The sequence below is a fragment of the Bidens hawaiensis genome, unplaced genomic scaffold, assembly GCF_021521415.1.
Source record: "Bidens hawaiensis isolate Kalapana, Puna unplaced genomic scaffold, B.hawaiensis_p1.1 tig00011633_1, whole genome shotgun sequence".
Taxonomy (NCBI): Eukaryota; Viridiplantae; Streptophyta; class Magnoliopsida; order Asterales; family Asteraceae; genus Bidens; species Bidens hawaiensis.
Window position 1 is genome coordinate 601,990 of NW_027491911.1, and position 20,882 is coordinate 622,871.

The following is a 20,882-nucleotide window of genomic DNA, read 5'->3' on the forward strand; positions in this document are numbered from 1 at the left end:
AGATTCAGCATGTAAGTCCACAATCATATCAATATGCGGATATAAGTAGCAACGTGTAAGTCAACAATTATATCAAGCAAAATTCTGCTAATAGTAAACGTTCATCATTTGCAAGACCATTTGCATATCAATCTTAACGTGGCTATCAGACAATGTGAAACTCCGTTAACATTTCAATCAAAAATGTAATCAGCCGTCACTTTTGACTAAAACATATATGTAGACGTGGATATGTCAACTTATACGACAATATGTAAATGTGTAAGATCAACTCCTAGTTGCCGCATAACCATATCATCGTATAATTCTTTCAATAGTCGTGTAAGTCTATTAAACTTTATGTAGCAAAAAAATCAACGTTTAATTCTACATCCCATGGGCATCAATCAAACAGTATGCGGAAAACCGTAAGCGTGGAAAACAACCAAAAATAGCAGCTGACAAAGTCTATGTCAATTAATATGTGGAGACTCATAACATACAATCAAAATCAGCCATCATGTTTGACCAATTATCTTATACGGAATTTAAAATCCACTGCCGTCACAGTTTACCAACTTATACGGTAATATCAATCAGCATGTAAGTCAACCCAAACATATGCGACCACTTTCAATAACATATGCACATATGCAGCTACTATTAGGAGTAAACTTATGCTGCTACTTGTAACATTAAATGTCAAGTCAATCAACCGTGATGTTTGACCAATACTCAAACACTTTACGTGAAAACACCTTATACTGATGAAAATTAGCCAACTTATACGGAACTTAACACCCAGCTTATACACATAACATGTTGTTCAACTTCTTGATATGATCTTTGATTATAGGCTTGAGTTTTTTGGAATCACTCCTACAGAAATGAATAACATGTATCAACGAACAAATTCACCGAATCAATTGGCAATTGATCGATAAAAGAAAGATTAATTAAAGAATATGTAATCAGCTAAGACTTTTGACTTTGAAACATCAAATCTTCATCAATTAACCAATGAATGTGTTGCAATCATTAGAAAATATGAGCCTAGTGCTTCGATACAACTTGTAAGATCAAGATCCAGATCATGCAAATCATCATGTACGTGTAAACTAAATGATTAGGATCGACTAAATTGTATTTGCTATACTAAACAATATCGCGGAATAATAACATAAAGGATTCACAACACAATCACTCATACACTTCATATATTGATATAAAAATGATAGTAATAAGTTATTAGAACTGTTTCTCAAGAACTAACTGAAAATATGACAAGATAAGCTATTTATAAACACACCCTATAGGTCCATATAAGTCTATTGGCGTATAAGACATATACGCTACCTATAAATCTGATACGTTACTTTTACTTATACGCCCTTTTAACAAAATATCTAACAATATCAGCCCGTTTTACTGATACAAGACATAGCATTAGACATAATGCTCTAACAAGGTTAAGAAGATTCCAATCTTCCTATGTTATATTCTTATACCAACAATCTCCGCCTAGATTGCAACAACCTTTGTTGAGTCATGATTTGACCTAAAATGATCATAAGGAAGATTGGAATCTTCTCAAACTCCACAGAAATCGCTAAGTATGGAACCGGGCACACCTAAGACATCCGAGCAAGGTTTTACTTAGCCGGGCATGATATTTTGCCTATCGGGCAAGGTTATCTTCTAGAAGTCTTCTTTAGTGCATAACCAAGTAGGGTTCTCTAGTTGGTGCATACCCGGGCAGGGTTCACGATATCTAGCATGTTTGTTCTTCATAACCGAGTAAGGTTTACTTCCGAGTAAGCTCTTGGCTAACCAAGCTCATGAAGCCAAGTGATTGGAAGATCGGGCAAGGTATTCATTAATAACAGTGGTCCAAGCAAGCTTGATGTATGTAATGAAATATCACAAGTTACATCGGGCAGGGTTCAACTCAAGAAGGGTAAAGTGTTACCAAGCACATTTTGCTAAATAAGATATTCCCTAGCAAGGAGTTGAAAGGACCATGGAAGAACAAGGTTGCTCGTAAGATCTTTTCGGGCAAAGTCTGATAAGGTCAAGAAGATTAAAGTCTACTCGGTGAAAGTTAAAAGTCTATCCAGAAATTGTTCCCGAACACACTTCAATGTTTCAAGTCTACCAAGGAAGGCCCTGTTTTACAGAGCATAATGCCTACTCGAAAAAGATATCTTATGCAAAGTCTACCCGGAAGACCTGTTTTACACTTGGCATAGTTTTGAATATGTGTTATTTAATTAGGGTTTCTAGATGGAATGACAACTGTCAGGAGGTTGCAGGCCTATAAGTAGAATATTAGGGTACGCCTCCTATGGACACACGGATTGGCTTTTACACTTTTCAGAAAACAAAGAATATTCCTGATTTTAGTGTGATGGCCGTCCTAGGTTATCATTGAATATACATTCCGACAAGAAACCCTAATTGATTATCATTTGTATGAAATTATTTATATAAATGGAAATCATTTGAGTTATTGTTCGTGTCTGTTACATTCCGACAAGAAATTATTTATTAACCTTTAAGCAACAAATCTTGTTTGTTTCTGATTCCGCCGTTTACAAATAAGAATCTTTCCTTATTTAGCAATCCGTCATTAACTCTCTTATCGACACATTTATTGTGTGAGTTATAACTTGACTGTGAGATTGTGAGTGAATATTCAGGACCGACAAGTGGTATCAGAGCTTGTTGATTGCTTATTTGGGTAAAGAACTTGTTGCTGATTTAAGATTTGACGAAGAACAATGATGTAAGCAAAGCACTGTTCCATTGGAGAGTGACTTTAGCTACTCTTTTCTTCTTTTCCGTCCAGATCTACAAACATCCGGTGTTCTCTTTTTCTTATTTTAGTTAAAGTTTACATCTTTATTGTCATTTCTTGTTCCAATCGGACCAGATCCATCAGATCTAAGGATTTGTTAGTCAAATCTGATTTTTGTCACTTGAAATTTTAATTTTTACTCTGTTTCTGTTTTCATTTTTCAAACAACCAAAATGTCTGGTCTTGAAGAACAAGAAGTGTCCACGAACAAAATACCTAGACTTTATGGACAGGAAAACTTCACCAAATGGAAAGTACTCTTTGAAGCGGCTGTGTGCTACAACGATGTAGGCATGTGGAATTCGATCAAAAATGGGCCACAAGCCACTGATGGTGGAGCTGCTACTGGTGCTGTAAGAGATAGGTTGAGGAAAGTGGATGACAGAGCCTTAGCAATGATTAAGCTAGGAATGTCTTAGGAAATACTTACCAAGGTAGCACATCACACTACCGCAAAGGCAATGTATGATGTAATTCTTGAAATGTTCGAGGGAAACACTGAGCTTAAGAATATAAAGAAGCAGAGGCCCAAGCAACAGCTTGAGGGATTTAGATACAAAGATGGAGAAAGTTTGAAGTCCATCCTTAAGAGATTCTTGGCAATTTTGAATGACCTCCGAACAATTTATTATGTCATGACTGATTTTGACTTGAATACCAAGCTGTTCAACTCAATGTCAAAGGAATGGTACACTGCCTGCAAATTCATCCTCCAAAAGCCCAACTTCAATGATTTAAAGCTTGATGATGTAGTGTGCTTCCTTCAGGCTACGGAAATAGAAATGATCAAAAATGAAATGATTAAAGAAGTGAATCCTTGTTTTAATGTTTCCAATGCATTAATTGCACCCATGGGAAACTTATCTACCAAGAACCAACAGCAAATTCCCATCATAAAAGAACCAACAGAACATGGTGCTGATACACGTAGATCATTTGCTGGTGGTAGCTCAGGCCATCATGGAAATCAGACAAGGTTCAATGTCCAACATATTGAAGAAAATGATACTGCATCAATGGCAGGTGTACATGTTCCATACTCTGGTGGAAACAGTGGTCAAGCAAATGACACTCAAGAACTCTTCTCAATGTTCACTGAGTCATATAATGCATTTGTGGCTAAGAATTTAATCCATACCAGTGTCATCCAAGATGACTTGGAACAAATAGATGATGATGATCTTGAAGATATGGTTTTAAAGTGGCAAGCTGCAATGCTAGCACTGAGAAGAAAGAGGCTATTCAATAGGACTGGTAGATCATTGGTCTCTGGGCCAAATGAAAGGATTGGATTTGACAAGTCAAATGCTATTTGCTACAACTGCCAACAGCCTAGACATTTTGCAAGGGAGTGTAACCAGCCTAGAAACTTTCAAGATAATCAGTTTCAAAATAATCAACCTAGAAATCAAATGCAATACCAACAGAATTATCAGCAGAATCAGAATAGAAACAACAACTTCAACAAAAAAACAATCCCAACTTCAACAACTCTCAACAGCATCAAATGAATAATCAACAAAATGTTCCTCAAAACCAATACTACCAAAGAAACCAATTCCCTCAAGCTGCTCAGAACAACCTCAACATACCCAATCAAACTCAACCAAGAAATCAAGGAAATGTAGCTGTTGCTGCCCAACAAGATGGTGAGTTTGACTGGAGTAATCATGAAGATGACATCAAAGCTGCTAATGTTGCATTCAAGGCAATGATTGAAAATGAGGCTAGAACATCATCTTCTCAGGTACACTCATCACCTATCAATGACTTAAATGAAATAATTATTGCTTTAAATATGAAAATAGGCAAGCTAGAGGGTGAGTGTTTTAGAAAACAAAGCATCATGAATTGGTATCAAGCTAGTGATGTTGTTAATGAAGAGAAGATCAGAATATTAGAAGATGATTGTTTAAGTAGCTATAGAGCTCAATAGAGGTATGTTACTGAAATTGATGGGTTGAAGAAGATGTTGATTGAAGAAAAGGTGAAGAACACAAAGCTGGAAGTTGATAATGAATTCTTGAAGAATTTGGTCTCCACAGGAAACATATGTGGCCTTCTGAACCAAATTATTGAGAAAGATAAGTATAAGGCTGTTCCACCTCCATTCAACAACAACTTCTTACCCAAAGTCGAAAAAGAGAATAGGGATAGTTATCCCCAGCAGTTCAGAGAACTGTTTCAAGACAGAGAGGAGTTTGTTGATCTGTATAAGAAGGTTGAAGTGAATGAAGAGGGAGAATATGTTATGAAGGAAGATGTGAAAGAAGACAAATCAATTGGAATACAAGTCTCTGAGGATGACTCTGATTATGAGGATTTAAATGCTGATGACTTAAGTGATCTGAGTGATCAGATTACTGAGGAATAAATAAAGGTTGCTAATAGAGGTAGAAGATTAAAGAAACAAAAATCAATTGAAAAACTTCCATTGTATCCACCTGTCACACCAAGAATGAAGAAACAAAATGAAAGAATGGAGAGAGAGAGAGCATGTGTCCTTTGACATATTGAGAAAAAGAAAATAAGCTACAATGCAGTAAGGCCATCAAGCAAGGCTGTATTGGAAAGGATAAAGATCAATAATAAGAAAAAGGTGACTGACACAGTTCATGTTGTAGAAAATTATTTTTGTCAACTGAAAGGTTGAAAAAATGATATCAAGATAGATGAATTTGTTCTTTTCTCAATTGATTTTGATGGTCTAAAGACTTAAAAGACACTTGGAGTTGATCCACCAAGACCAAGTGAAAGATTTAAAAATGGGGCTGATCAAGAAAAATTCAAGGAAAAGTGTGGTGCAAGAGATGTGATGAGTATGACCATCACACTGACACCTGCATTGATAGACTCAATTTCAAACCCTTCCATGTTCCAAATGAGACAAAGTTTGGACAAGACTTTGTTCTCTATAAACTGAAATATGAGGAATATATGGGAAGGGGAAAGTGAGTGAAAATGAGAAGAAGAATAAGTCTGATCATCAAGCTGAAAATAAGACTAACAATGAAAGGAAACCTGAAGTGAGATTTAAGAAACCAATTGATAATCAAAGTAGAAGAAGTAAATCTCCTAAGAAGACTGAGTATGTGAAGAAGAATAATTTCCAACCCTTGAGAATCATTCCAAACAATGACACAAAATCAATTAAGTCTGATGACTCTCAAGAATCTCCAAACAGTGAAAAGATGAGAAACAAAGGTGTTCATCCTAGAAAGAAACCTATTGAATTAACAGGAGATGTGAAATTCTTATTGAAACATGTTTATGAACCACAAGGTTTTCTATGGAAACCTAAAGTTGAACTAAAGGAAGAAATAAGTATGGATGTGAGAGACTTATCAAGCAAGAAAGACTATGTTGTTTAAGATTGTAACAATGAAGTTTCTGAATGTGAGAGCACAACCTCATTTGTGATAACTCCAAGAGAGTGTGGATATGAAACTGATGATTTAGATCTTATTGAAATTACTCATGAAGACCCTGAACCAATAACACTCACTCTCAAAGCTGCCATTAAAATTGAAACCGATGATCTTCAAGTTGAAGTAACTTGCACCTCATCACCAAACTGATCAATTTCTTTGTATTGTGCAGAAACAATCCACTACACTAAATGAAGTATGGTATTTGAACAATGGATGTTCTAGGCACATGACTTGTGATAAAAGGTCACTTGTCAACTATGAAGAGAAGTTTGAGGGGCCAGTGGCATTTAGCAGTGATGAGAATGGTGGAAAAATTGTTGGAAAATGAATTTTGACAAATGGCAAAGTTACTTTTGACAATGTTTTCTATGTTAAAGGGCTTCAGTACAATCTTTTAAGCATATCTCAGATGTGTGATAAAGGTTACAAAGTTGGCTTTGATGATTCACATTGTTTCATCTTAAGGCCTGAGTATGTTATTCAACCTGATCATGATGACGACCCCAAGGTATGGAAATTTTTATGAACTTAACATGAAGGATGCTGTTTCTAGGGGTGGCACATTCTTTGTTTCTAAAGCTACTGAAAATGAGCCAAAATTGTGGCATAGGAAACTTTGTCATGTAAATCTTAAGAACATGAACAAGTTAGTCAAGGGTGAGCATGTCATTGGCTTACCTACAAGAGAGTTTAAATTGGATGACAACTGTGTCTCATGCCAGAAAGGAAAGCAGCACAAGTCTTCTCACAAGACTAAACTCATCAAATCAATTGATCAATTGCTTGAAATGCTTCACATTGATCCCTTTGGTCCTGTGAGTGTAACAAGCATTGGGAAAAAAAGATACTGTCTTGTGATCATTGATGACTATTCAAGATATACTTATGTTTATTTCCTGAGTACAAAGGACAAGGAGTTTGAATTCATTATGAACTGTATTTACAGGGTGGAGAATAAATTGGATAAAAGGGTTAAAGTGATAAGAAGTGACAATGGTACTGAGTTTAAAAATCGAGTTATTGAAGAATTTTGCAACAACAAAGGAATACCAATTCTCAGCTCCTAGAACTCCTGAACAGAATGGTGTTGCTGAAAGAAGAAACATAACACTAATTGAAGCAACAAGAACCATGCTAGCTGATGCTAATCTGCCTATTACCTTTTGGGAAGAAGCTATTAATACAACATGTTATGTTCAGAACGGGGTACTAATAAACAAAAGTCACAACAAGACTCCATATGAAATTTTCTATAATAGAAAACCCTATATCAAGTTTCTCAAAGCCTTTGGTTGCAATGTTATCTGTTGAACACCAAGGATTACTTGAACAAGTTTCAAGCTAAATCCCTATACTGTTTCTTTGTAGGCTACTCTACTCACTCTAAGGCCTACAGATTCTATGTGAAAGATTATTTGGTTGTGATTGAATCCTCAGATGTAGTTTTCAATGAAAACCAATTCAACACAGTTGATGGTGCATCATGGTTATTTGATTTAGAAAAATTGATAAAGTCTTTCAAGATCTATCCTGAAGACTATGATGAAACCTTTCTGAAAACCAGTGTGTTTGAAGAGTTAAAGCAAAACACACTGGATTTGGAAAAGCTGTGGAAAAGGGTTGCAAATCAAGAAAAGGAATATCCATTTATAAGGGATCCCTCAAATGAAATTTTTGAGCTAGTTCAAGAAAATGATCAAGAAAACAATCAAAGTCGTGAACAAGATCATACAGAAAACATCTGACATTTAAGAGGTGCAAAATGATCAAGTTCAAGATGAGGGAAACCCAAGAAACCAAGCAAGTGAGGAAGAAGCTATATCAACTGCAAGGTTTCAAGATATGTTTGAAGGATTGAATATGGGAAACAATTGTGCATCCACTTCAAGACCGAATAATGAAGAAGCACCAGAGTTTCATGATGCTGAAACTTAATTGATCATTGAGGAACCAGATATCAATGAATCAAATCTTGACACTAATATATCTACAGATATGATAGTGCAAACCCCTTATGTTGAAAAGAATCATCCTTCTGAAAACATCATTGAAGATATATATGAAAGAGTTACAAGAAATCGTTCTGAAACTGCAAACATCTGTTTGTACTCTTGCTTTCTATCCCAGATAGAATGAAAGAACATTGTTCAAGCACTGAAGGACAATAGCTGGGTAGAAGCAATGCAAGAGGAGTTGGCTCAGTTCAGAGATCTACATGTTTGGGATCTTGTGGGTAGGCCAAGAAACATATCTACAATTGGAACAAAATGGGTTTTCAATAATAAAAGGGATGAGAGGGGTTTTGCGATTAAGAATAAATCTAGACTTGTTGCACTTGGATGCCTACAAGAAGAAGGAATTGACTTTGAGGAAGTCTTTGCACTAGTTGCAAGACTTGAAGCTATTAGGATTTTTCTTGCATATGCAGCCTCAAAGAGCATTAGGGTATTCCAGCTTGATGTCAAGTCTGCATTCCTAAAAGGAAAGATTGATGAAGATGTGTATGTTACTCAACCACCAGGTTTTGAGGATCCAATGTATCCTAACAGGGTGTATAAACTAAACAAAGCCCTATACGGATTACATCAGGCTCCTAGAGCATGGTATGATGAGTTGTCAAACCATCATCTTGAAAGTGGTTTCCAAAGGGAAGCCATTGACAAGACACTCTTCTACAAAAGAAAGGGATCAGATTTGCTAATATTACAAGTCTATGTAGATGATATCATCTTTGGGTCAACCAATGAAAAAATGTGTATGGAGTTTGAAGGGGTAATGAAATGCAAATACAGTATGAGCTCTATGGGAGAGATGAACTTCTTTCTGGGACTGCAAGTTCAACAGAAAACTGATGGGATTTTCATTTACCTAACTAAGTATGTGCAGGACATCTTGAGTAACTTCAAATGTCATGAACTCAAAAATGCTTCAACTCCAATGAACACAAAAGAAAAGATGATAGCTGATGAAAAGGGGGAGCCCGTGGATGAACATGAGTATAGAGCCAAAATTGGATCCCTGATGTACCTAACTGCTACAAGACCTGACATTATATATGTTGTATGTGTCTGTGCAAGATTCCAGTCAAGTCCAAAAATTTCTCACATGAATGCAGTCAAGAGAATTTTTAGATATTTGAAGGGAAGACCAAACTTGGGGATTTGGTATATCCAAAGAACCAGTCTTTTGATTTGATTGCCTACACATATAGTGATTATGATGGATGTAACATGAGCAGGAAGTCAACCTCAGGTGGATGTCAATTCTTGGGAGACAGGCTAGTGTCATGGCAATGCAAGAAGCAGACAACTGTGTCCATATCAACTGCAGAAGCAGAATACATTGCTGCATCTGCTTGCTGTGCCCTAGTTCTCTGGATTCAGAACCAAATGCTGGACTATGGTTTGAATTTTCTGAACACCCCTATTTTTATTGACAATACTGCTGCATATTTTACTGTTAAGAATCCTGTTCAACATTCAAAAACTAATCACATTGAAATCAGACATCATTTCATAAGAGATTGTAGTGAAAAAGGTTTGATTGAAATGAAAAGAATTGATACAAGTGACAACTTGGCTGACCTATTCACCAAACCACTTGATAGAACCAGGTTCAACTTTCTCTTGAAAGCCCTGGGAATGATCAACTCTGATGAGCTCTGATTGAGGATATGTGCTTGATGTGTGCCTCTATGTGCTAATTGACTATATTGCTAGAGGTCTCACAAATTGAATGGTGTGTGAATGTGCTTGAATATGATACTTTTAATGTTGACTGATATGTGCTTGAATGATTATCTGTTCAAATTAGGTATCATTGATACTTTTGGATGTTTATCAGTTGATGTGAGTATGTGATGTCATGATGAGTGATTTTGATTTGAATTACTTGATTTTGCATGCTTATCTGACATCCATGGTAAATTGCTTGCATATGTATGTTAGTATTGTCTGCTTGTTTTGATGATGCTCTTTATGATTAAGATCTGAATATGTTACAATTGTTTGTGTCAAAATGTGTCTTTATGTCAAAATTAAATGTTCAAAGGAATTTTTAAATAAATTTTGCATAATCACAAGAATTTTGATCAAAACATGAGCAAGTTTTTAATGGTGCAAGGATATGATAATACTATTCAGTTCAAGCTTTAAAGAAGCTTAAAAGAAATTTTTCAAATGAAAAGTCTAAAAGAGTTACTTTTGCTGAAAATTATGTCATTTCTCAAGATTGGAAAGGAATATACTTGTATATGTTGGTCCTGTCACCTGTTATCAGAATTGATAGGATAACCATTAACCTGGAAAACTGAAAGCATTTGGGGCAAACTGTAACTTGTTTTCTATTCATTCACTTAAAACTATATCAATAACTCCGTTTTGAAAGGACATATACTCACATATATGTTTGGTCCTGTTGACCACTTGTGGTTAAACAGGATAGCCATTTGCCTATCAAATAGGAGATATTGGTGTGTCTGAATTTAAAACTGTTTTATTATGGGAAATGATAGTACATTGATTACTTAGCCAATCATATGTATTTAATAGGCCAAAAAGGCACTTAGTACAGTCATTAACATGTATGGTTGCTTTCTCATGATGTGTAAAATCTCAGGTGATATAAACATAAAGAAATTGCTATGTCTTATGTGGAGTTACATTGTTTTCTATGCATGTTCCTATATAAATCTTTCCAAATGATAGGCAGAAAAATGATTATCCAGTCATACACAAGCCTGTTGGTATTTGGTCACCAAATGAAATGTTTGATTTAAATGAATGACACAGAACAACTGTGAACAACATAATTTTTAAATATTTTATCAATCAAAAGTTAATTAATGTTCACAAACCTTTTTAAAAAAAAAATGCAAACATGAGGGTTAATTCTAGAACTACAGGGGTGGAGGCAATCATATAAGTCCTTTAAACATCCTGAATGAAAGGCATGTAAGTCCGACTAGCGTGGCATGTAAGTCCAACGTTCAACCTCACATATGTTTGTAAATTTGAAAAGAAGAATCTAAGAAATTTTCAAAAATATGTTCTGTCATTAAAAGTTTTGACCAAATCCAGGGGGTCAAAGTCAAATTTGGGTGATCTGGAGAAAGCCAAATAAGCCTTGAGAATAGATAAGGAGCATCAGAAAACAACATGTGTTATCCATTAAGAATCATACATATTAAATGAAATTAATCATATCACCAAAGAAATGAAATTCTTGTTTAGTATAGACCTTATGTTGACCTGTCTATGTTGTCATACACTAAATGAAGAATTGAGAAAGCTACTTAGTCAATATGATCCCATTATTGAGATCTTTTTAGCAAAAGAAAGAAATAGTTTTGAAAGGAATCATGACTGAAATTTGATCTCTAAATTCATCATTTGTTCTTAAACAATGATTTCTTAATGATAAATATAGTTAATAATTGATTTAAGTCAAAAAGAGATGAATTTTGCCTTTAAAAGATTGAATATGTATTTTTGGGCAAGGTTTGATGTTCTCTAACCTTCCCGGGCATAAAACAGTTAAATATGTATTTTCGGGCAAGGTTTGATATTTTCTAACCTTTCTGAGGAAGATTAGCCACATTGGACTAAGTTTATGTTTTTCGGGAATGTTTTGAAGTGTTTACACTTTCTGGGTAGGGTACTCAAAATTCTAACTTCCCGAGCATGCTTGATGTCTGAACATATGAATATGTGATCTAGCAAGCTTTAACAAGATCTCTTGATTCGAGCAACCTTTGCATCTTATGTGTTGTATATGTCTCTTTGAGATTACAAGTGTTTTCGAGCAGACCTTGTCTCCCGGGCACACTTTATATATTTCGGGCACACTTTGACTTCAAAGTTTCCTCAATATACTTGACAATTTCAAAATTAACTTTCCGAGTACACTTTTTGTTAGAAATCCACTCCTAGCTCACATTGTATTTCTTGATGGTTTTCGGGCATACTTTGCATCAAAGTATATTTGATTGATTGTGTGAATTTACTTTTTCGGGTAAGGTTAGTTAGTAGTAGAATTATTGTGTAAAAGTTAAATTGGATAAATTACCGTTTGATAGCTAATAACTCACTAAACAACAAAATGCATTTAAAACCCACTTTCAAAAGGGAGTGAGATATATTTTTCATAATTATTTTCCCTCTCTCTCTCTCCTTCCACTGCATAATCAAAGAAACCTAAATCGACTTATCGAATTCTAAATTAATCCAAACCCTAACTTTACGAGCCCTCTAATTCCGACTCGTTAAGATATAATAATATGTTTTCCGATCACGATTAGATGATTGTGGGATTTGATTATTTATTTTCGCTAACTCTCTGTTTTGTGTGTAGGTTATACTTGTCGAAGAACAGCTTCCTAATGACTTTTCTCTTTTTCTTCTTCAATTTTACAACTTGAAATTGCTTAAAGTAATGAACTCTATGACTAATTTCACTTTGAATATGTTTGATTGTGTTTTTCAGATATGGCGGACGAAAATGTTCCTAGATACTTCTTTGAGCAAAAGCACAACATGTTCGCTCTTTTACAAGTCACGCCAAAAAACGAAGATGTTGCCACTATTATACGATGGTTGGAACGATCAAATATCTGGTTTGCTCTAACAGAGAATCCTGTATTTTACCGGAACCACTCATCGGATTTTTGGAACTCGGCAATGTTGATTGATGATGTGAATGGTCGACGAATAGAAGCCACTGTTGCCAACAATGAAATACGAGTGGACGAGGCTGTGATTCGAAGGTGTCAACAGTTGAATGATAATAACCCTAATCCGATCCATCTTACAACTGCTCAACTATACAAGATTTTTGTCAAGTGTATGGGGTATCAAGGGAATACAAAAGATAGGCAATTTCAAAAGGGCATGTTCCCTACCATTTATAGATTTTTAATCCATCATATCATACAGGGGTTTGCCCCGAGGAAAGGGTCAATGACCCTCATGAGCAGAGATCTGGCAAACGCCACTATTGTAGTATTATTTGACTATTCTTTAAACTTTTCAAGAATGATATTTGAAGGATTAGTTCAAAATTTGGAAAAACCCGCCAAGCAGAAGTTTTTAGCTTATCCAAGATTCCTTCAAATAATTTTCAATCAAGAGTTGGAGAACTTACGAACTACAGGAATCACACATATTCTGTAGAATCCTGACACATTTAAAAGAATAGAGAATCTAGCTAGCACAAGCAGATTTGATCCAGCGGAAGTGTATGAGGATCTACCCTGGTTAATGTTTGATGATATACTGATACCTCCGTTGAATGTGCTATTTTCTGAAGAAGAAGAGGATGTTGTTGGAGATAATGATGAGAGTGATGGAGGGGATGACAGTTCTGATGATGAAATTGATGGACTCAATGATGATAATGATGGGAATGATGATGGAAATGATGATATGGCAGAAGGGGGAGATGCAAATTTCGATAATACTATACAGTCTCAGGGGGAGCTTCAAATTGTTCCAACACCACCAACAACACCTCTTGCCTCACCACCACCCACACTAAACCAATCACCACCACATTCCTCACCACTATTACATGACCATATTACTCAAACACCACCCACTCACATGCCAACCCAAACCCAACCTCAACCTGAAGCCCAACCCCAACCTCATATCACAAGACAGTCCCCACCACAAAACCAAGAATCAATCGATATACCAGAACCTTTCCACACTTCACCATCCAACAACTCTCCCTCAAGTGCCTACCTATTCTAAAGAAATTTTGACCTTATATGCCAGAACATTGATTTAAAGGGTGAAAAATTATGAGTTAAGGAATGAAAATGCTGAACTGAAGGCTCAGTTGGCGGCTGCTAATGATAAAATTCAAACCCTGGAGTAGGAGGTTGAGAAGACCTCAGCTGCCCCAAAACAGGCGGAGAATATACATGAGCCAACTGATGTTGCTGATGTTGCTGGTACTGCTGGTACTGGAGAGGTTGAAATGGTGGTTGTTGGAGTAAAAACAACTAGTGTTGATGGTTTAACTTGTTTGTTAAATGAATATGATGACGATGAGGATAGTGAAGAGAGGAGGATAGCTAATGATGATTATGAGGCAGATTTGTCTGAAAGAGAAGAGCAAAATTATGATGTTAATGATGAAGTTATGAATGTTGTCTGAAGAGATGATGATGATGAGGAAAGAGGAGAGGAGACAGAGGATGGAGTTGAAAAGGAGACTGAGGTTCAAAATGTATTGAAAAATGTTGAAGAAAATGTGGCTACGACAGATGTAATCAATGAAGATGATGCTGCTACTGAGGATCAATTATTTACTGAAACTGAACAACCTAAGAGCTCCAACAGGGTAGAGCATGATGAGGAGATGAATGAGCTGGACAGGGACATTGATGAGATCCCACCTGAAACTGAAGAAGAATTGAAAAGGAGAATGGATTAAAGAAAAGCAAAGGTCTATGAAGAAGTGCCTGTTAAGGCAAATCTTGTGAAAGAGAGATTGATTGATGAAGAGAAAGAAGATAATGCTACTGCTGCTGCCGGAAGAATGCATCAAGACATAAATGAAACATGGGAAAGGGAACACATTGCCCGAACCATGGATCCTAAATAATTGGAAGAGCAGGAAGCCCTGATTGATCAAGCCAATGTTACTAAAATGATTATTTATGAAGAGGCTGATGATCAGGTTGTTATTGAGACTTTGATCAATTTAATAAGAACTAAAGAAATGGATAACACACTTGCTGTAGTTTTGAGCAAATTCAGTCAGCACCAAAATGAAACACACTATAAAAATGATCCAGAAAAGAATGTGAATATGGAACTGAACTTTGAGGAAACTGGGGAATCAATGGAAACAATCTATGCAAACAAATGGGCTGAACAATTAAAAGAAGATATAAGAAAGAACCCATCTGATTGGGAATGTCAAGATGATTCAAGGTAAGGAAAGAAGTATACCACAAAGAGAAAGACTTATGATCAAGCTGGAGAAGCTGAATCAGTGAAAAAGGGGAAATGGGATGAAAAGAACAAATATTATGTTGAGACTTCTGAAGAGCAAGCGAGTCCAATCAGAGCAATTCCTCTACAAACCTTAAGACCAGATGAAGTGGTTGAAGGAGTACCAAATGTTCCAATCCCTGATATTCCACCTCCTGATGAACCAAAGATTGATGCTGTAGATGAAACTACAGAAGATGAGGATGAATCTGATAATGATAATGATGATGACAATGAAAGGGATCAGGCAAATGTTGTAAGTGTTAATGTTGTAGCTCCTGAAGTAACAATAACTGAGGATCAAAGGGCAAACATTGAGCAGAGTTGGGTTCAAGCTATAAGGATTAATCCTTTGGTTATCAAATTATTGTGTCATGGATTCAATATTGAAGAACTAGCTTCTTTAACTGATGAGGAGTTGCAGAACATGTTGAACAAGAAGAATGAGAAGAAATTGATTGAAAAGAAAAACAGAGAAATTGAAAGATTCAAAGAGTATCTAAGGTTGCAAAACTATTCTGAAGAAGATTTAAGTCACTTCAAATTTGAGCAACTTCGTGATCTCTATAACAAAACCAAAGATGCTGAGAAAGTAGATGAATTTGAGAAAGCTAAACTGAAAACTGCCAATGAAAATGAAAGAATTGAGAAACTCTGAAAAAATTATGGTGGAAAGTGCAGATTCATGATAGAACATGGAAGAACTCCTAATGTTGTAGAATCAATGACAAAAGAGATGGTTGAAAGGGAGTTTGAATATTTGACAAAAAAAATGCAGAATGTAGAAAGGGAAGAAAAGAAAAGAATGGGAAAGAAGAACAGGGACAGTCTAAAATTCAAAGATTATCTGAGAAAACACAATTTCTCTGAAAAAGACCTAACCCATTTCAAATTTGATGATCTTGAAAACTATACAACACAACAAGAGAAGATGTTCAGAGAAAAGAAAAGGAACAACTTGTAAGAGATGCTGAACTGACTGATAAGACTGAGAGAATGCAACCTGAGTCATCTAAAAGGAAGTCAAGATAAGAACAGTCTGATCCTCCAAAGAAGAAGAGAAAATTAATGACTTTGAGGAAGAAACAAGAGGCTGAAAATGAAATAAAAAGGAATGAAACTGATGAAACCTCAATCCCAATGGAATTGAAACCTGAACCAGTTGATGAACCTATTATTCCATGGGAAAACGAAGAAATTATCAAATTTTAAGGGGTATAATGGTGAATCAAATGGATATGGAAGAGGATACGTTTAATGCTTTGAGTAAAGATGATTTGAAAGAACTATTTTATTTGCAAAAGACTGAGTGGGAAAAAGTTCTGATGGAGGGTGATAACCCTAGATGTTTTGTTGATGGAAGATTTGTACCTGCAGGACTGATGAACAATCCAAGGGTAGTGAATATGATTATTAAATTATGCAACGATGCAGGTGAAAAATTTGCAGACCTCATCCTTCTTCCTGCTGAACTGGTTGAAGGAATGTATATGAAAGCTTTTGCTATATCTAGGCCTAGCAAACCTATGAAGTCTATCCCATTCAGGCCTCCTATCTCAAGACAACACTCATCAGCAAGCAGAGGTGAATCAAGTAGAGCTAGATCCTAAAGACAAAAAAGACCACAATAAAATGTGGATCTTCCAATAACTCTCTACTTTAACTCAGTCTCTGATTCTCTAAAGGTGATTATGGAAAGCAAACAACTGAGAGACAAATTATAAGAGGTGATTTTGCTGAATACATTCAAGAACAACTGGAGAAAATGGCCACACTTAATCTTTATGATTATCATGACACAAACAAGTTGGCTGGGAGATAGCAGAATGAACTCTCTAAGTATCTGAATGATGAAGCTCACAAGGGATTCCCATTCTTGAAAGAGAAGAAAAGCTGGAAGATGATCAAGCAGGACAGAACAAGAAAGGCTACAAAGTTGAAAAAGATAGCCAGTGCTGAATTGAATTAACAGTTGAGGGTCAAATATAAGAATCCATTATCAAATATGAATACATGTATAAGCATTGGAAGAAGAATGGCACGCCTTAACTACACAGTTCAGAAGAATGGCATCATAGCTGAAATTGAGTATAAAGAAAATGATGGCCACTATGTGCTTATAAATTCTGATGGGCTTATTTTAGGAATAATTAGAAGAGATGAAGACCTAACCTTCTTGCACAACAAAGATCTAAGAGATATAAGGGATTTGTCCTGAAAGTCACACTCATTATCAAATCCTTTCTATCTTTAGGCAAAGGGCATGAACTGTAATTGTGAATCGAAGACTAGCAGCCTACAATGCTTCAAGAAGATGAAGACAGTCTTTAGAATAGGCTTTGCTATGTAACGTCTTCGGACATAATTCTGAATATGTAATTGTTTATGTTTTTGAATATGTAAAATTTGATTTTGATTTGATGTGTATTTTAACTATGTGTAAGTAACTGTAGAAGTGTTTTAGGACAGCTAAGGTGTTCAAATCTAAGTGGAGATTGTTGAGTCAAGATTTGACCTAAAAATGATCATAAGGAAGATTGGAATCTTCTCAACCTCCTTAGAAATTGCTAAGTATGGAAACGGGCACATCTAAAACATCCGATCAAGGTTTTACTTAGCCGGGCATGATATTTTGCCTATCGGGCAAGGTTATCTTCTAGAAATCTTCTTTAGTGCATAACCGAGCAGGGTTCACTAGTTAGTGCATACCCTGGCAGGGTTCACTATATCTAGCAGGTTTGTTCTTCATAGCCGAGTAAGGTTTACTTCCGAGTAAGCTCTTGGCTAACCAAGCTCATCAAGCCAAGTGATTGGAAGATCGGTCACGGTATTCATTAATAACAGTGGTTCGAGCAAGCTTGATGTAAATAATGAAATATCACAAATTACATCGGGCAGGGTTCAACTCAAGAAGGATAAAGTGTTACCAAGCACACTTTGCTAAATAAGATATTCCCTAGAAAGGAGTTGAAAGATCCATGGAAGAACAAGGTTGCTTGTAAGATCATTTCGGGCAAAGTCTGATAAAGTCAAGAAGATTGAAGTCTACTCGATGAAAGTTAAAAGTCTACCCGGAAACTATTCCCGAACACACTTCAAGGTTACCAAGTCTACCAAGGAATGTAGAGCATAAAGTCTACTCAAAAAAGATATCTTATGCAAAGTCTACCCGGAAGACCTGTTTTACACTTGGCATAGTTTTGAATATGTAATTTGAATATGTGTTATTTAATTAGGGTTTCTAGATGGAATGACAACTGTCAGGAGGTTGCAGGCCTATAAGTAGAATATTTTAGGGCACGCCTCCTACATACACATGGATTGGCTTTTACACTTTTCAGAAAACAAAGAATATTCCTGATTTAAGTGTGACGGCCGTCCTAGGTTATCATTTAATATACATTCCGACAAGAAACCCCAATTGATTATCATTTGTATGAATCTATTTATATAAATGGAAATATTTTGAGTTATTGTTCGTTTCTGTTACATTTATTAACCTTTAAGCAACAAATCTTGTTTGTTTCTGATTCCGCCGTTTACAAACAAGAATCTTTCCTTATTTAGAAATCCGTCATTAACTCTCTTGTCGACACATTTATTTTGTGTGTTATTGCTTGACTGTGAGATTGTGAGTGAATTTTCGGGACCGACAACCTCAGCTGTACCAAAACACATGTTGGTTAGATATACTTGTCAAAATATACATCAAATTCCAAAAAGTAAAGATTACATTACTTAAAGAACGATTACATATTCAAAAATTCTATCACATGGAAATTACTAATCAAACATTAACAGAAAAATAAAGTGGCTTGTCATCTTTTATAACTTCCTGTCTCTGGTCTTCTATCATATTTCTGTGAACCAGCCTTTTGTTGGAATAGGGAGATCTCCCTGTATTGTGGATGTAGAGACGGCGGATACCATCTAATTATGTCTTCAAGATCGTCCAAATGAAAATACTGCATATCTGTGTCATGCTCTATGATACCTAAAGCCTGTCCATTAGAATTTCTAAATATGAAGGATTGGGATTTTTCTTCCAAGATTATCTTGGTTAGTTTCCCATCCTTTTGGACTACACAGTTAGGTCTCATCATCCATTGCTTCATACTTATGGACTCCTTCATAGTAGTCAGAGGGTTTGAGTATCTTCTGATCTACTTGTAGGACAGTTCTGTCATTCTAATATCACTCATCCTCCTTTATATATTTGTCCTTTCTGCTTGAGTGAGCTCCAAATTGATCTTCATGTTTAGTAAAGGAAATCCCTTTCTAGATTGTTCTTTTTAAGAACTTAAAAAGTTCATTCCTTTGTTGTCCAGCAAACCTTTGTCTCTCTTGATAATCATACAGATTCAGTCGGGCCATTTCTTCCAACTGTTCTCTCTTAAACTCTTGAAAGTCATCTCTGAAAATAATGTTCTTCAATTCATCATTAGAAATGATTACTTTCAAAGTCTTTGTCCTTGAATCAAAATATAGTTTCTTTGGTAGGTCTACATCAGTAGGTGGCATTTGTTGTCTTTGAAGTGTTGATCTTGTTTTTGGAATGGGGACACTAACAGTGGATACCCTTGGAGTATATTGCCTTTTGGATTGAGGTTTTCTCACATGTCCCCTTTGTTCAAACAATTTCACAATTTATGACTTTTTCATCATGATTAATTTTATGTAGTCTCCTCCTTCTTTAGAAAAGATACTAATCATCTCCATTGTCTCTCTCTATCCATTTTTTAGTGGGGGGAGATATTTGTCTTTGAATTGGTTACCCTCTTGGTCCACATTGGAAAGATAATAATCTCCTTTGTTCTTCTTCCAATTTCTCCTAATGCTCTTTTTCAGTATAAAATACTTCTTTAAGTTGAGCTTGGCCAATATAATCAAATACTTTTTTAGTCATCCCTTACTTATCATCAATTCTCTTAGAGTCCTGATGTCGTATTTATCTTCCCCGAACAATAAATTCATCTTTGTACTTGTTTCAGCCAGTTCTTTTTTCACCATCTTCAATTTAGGAGGAGCCTGAGTTGGTTTAGTTTGAGCCCTCAATTCTTTATTGTATTTTTCCAACTCTGTCTCATAAAGTTTTTTCTTTTTTCAGTATTAGACATAGTTTTTACTTTGTCTCCTTTTTTTCTTTCCTCCATCAAGCTTTCCAACATAATTTCTTTATCTTTAGGTAATTTCCCTTTTTCCTCTTCAACCAGCCTTGTTTTTTTTTCTTTACCAGCACCAGAATCAGATTCGATTTTCTTTAAAATTTTCTTAAACTTTTCTTCCACTTCCTTCTTGCTCATGGTAGCAACATGCTCAAGATTCTCACCATGATCAAATAGGAATTTACACTTTCCTCCATTATTTTTTATATATCTGATCTGTTCAGTGTTGATCATCATAGACTTTTCTTTATAACCTCTCCCTCTCTTCTTCATCAATTCTTTCTTTTGTAGATTTGTGCATAGTCTCAAGATCATTATAACTCGTATGACTTAATTGTTTGTCTGAGAAGTTGTGGAGCCTCAGATAAGCAAGAAATCTTTGAGTATTTCTATTCTTCTTTTCCCTTAATTTTTAGAGTTCCTCTCTCTACTTTTCATGGAGAGAGTC